Source organism: Morone saxatilis, unplaced genomic scaffold, assembly GCF_004916995.1.
Source record: "Morone saxatilis isolate NCDOM2014 unplaced genomic scaffold, NCSU_SB_2.0 Contig22, whole genome shotgun sequence".
Taxonomy (NCBI): domain Eukaryota; kingdom Metazoa; phylum Chordata; class Actinopteri; family Moronidae; genus Morone; species Morone saxatilis.
Genome location: NW_023339785.1, coordinates 19130793 through 19131758, shown reverse-complemented (window position 1 = coordinate 19131758; position 966 = coordinate 19130793). Strand labels below are relative to the sequence as shown.

Here is a 966-nt window from a genome sequence, read left to right as displayed (position 1 = left end):
TTTTTTTTTTTTTTTTTGCTGCAGGGTTTTCGTGTGTGTGATTTGACTATCCTCTTTTTCAGGGAGCTGAGTTCCAAATGTTTGAATTTGAATGATTCAGGATCTGCAAAGTGTTGTAATAAAGAGCCTATCCGGGGTAGGAATAAGCAGAGTAAAGCAGAAACCAATACCTTGGCAGCAACGAGTGGCCTTGTTTTGCAGCCAGGACACCATTTAGAGATGTGAATGGATTCGGCGGCCTGCACTGTCATCAGGGCTAAGAATACCTCACACACCCTGCGTACACTCTATCCTCCTGACATGTGCTCTGTGGCATATTTATCATCACACTTATAAATGACCGGCTCAGTATGAATGGCTCCTGGAAGCTTGGCGCGGTAGAAGCCTACTATATTTTGTTACTGTACTAGGCTCGGTTACTGTCAGGTATTAGAGCAGTATTTTTGGTGTTGTGACCTTGTTAAAAGCATGTAGCTTCTGTACTGTACTTTATGTAACCAGGAGTCAACTCCTCGATTCACATTTGGGATCTAATTCTTTCCTTGTTTTTTTTTTTTTTTTTAATAAGATCTCTATGATCAATTTACACTCATCAATTACACTCTGCCCTTTGATTAAGCAAGATGTGCAAAACATGTTATGTTTGCAGAGGTGTATCTTTTCCTAATGACATTTATTGTGTGGATAGATCAGTTTACTTGGACCCTTGCCAAACTCACCACATACAGTGACTCAACATATGGCCAGTGTATAAAAACTACAGCGTGTTGAGACAAGTGGTGCAGTTATTTAAAGGCAGCAAGTGTTTACATGCAGGTCTTAAACTTAAGCCTGTTGGGCTACTGGTTGGAATAAACAGAGGAAATAGTCTACACAACCTTAATATAATTATACTCTCTTGAAAATGTTTCTTATTCTCATTGGTTACATAGACACTCACACATAAGCTGAATTCATCTTTCAGAC

General features: G+C 39.3%; 1 protein-coding gene across 1 annotated transcript in view; it reads left to right on the top strand.

The window, feature by feature from the left end:
* Positions 1–966, top strand: part of thg1l (tRNA-histidine guanylyltransferase 1-like) — an 8802-nt gene that overhangs the window by 4429 nt on the left and 3407 nt on the right. The window lies entirely within an intron of this gene.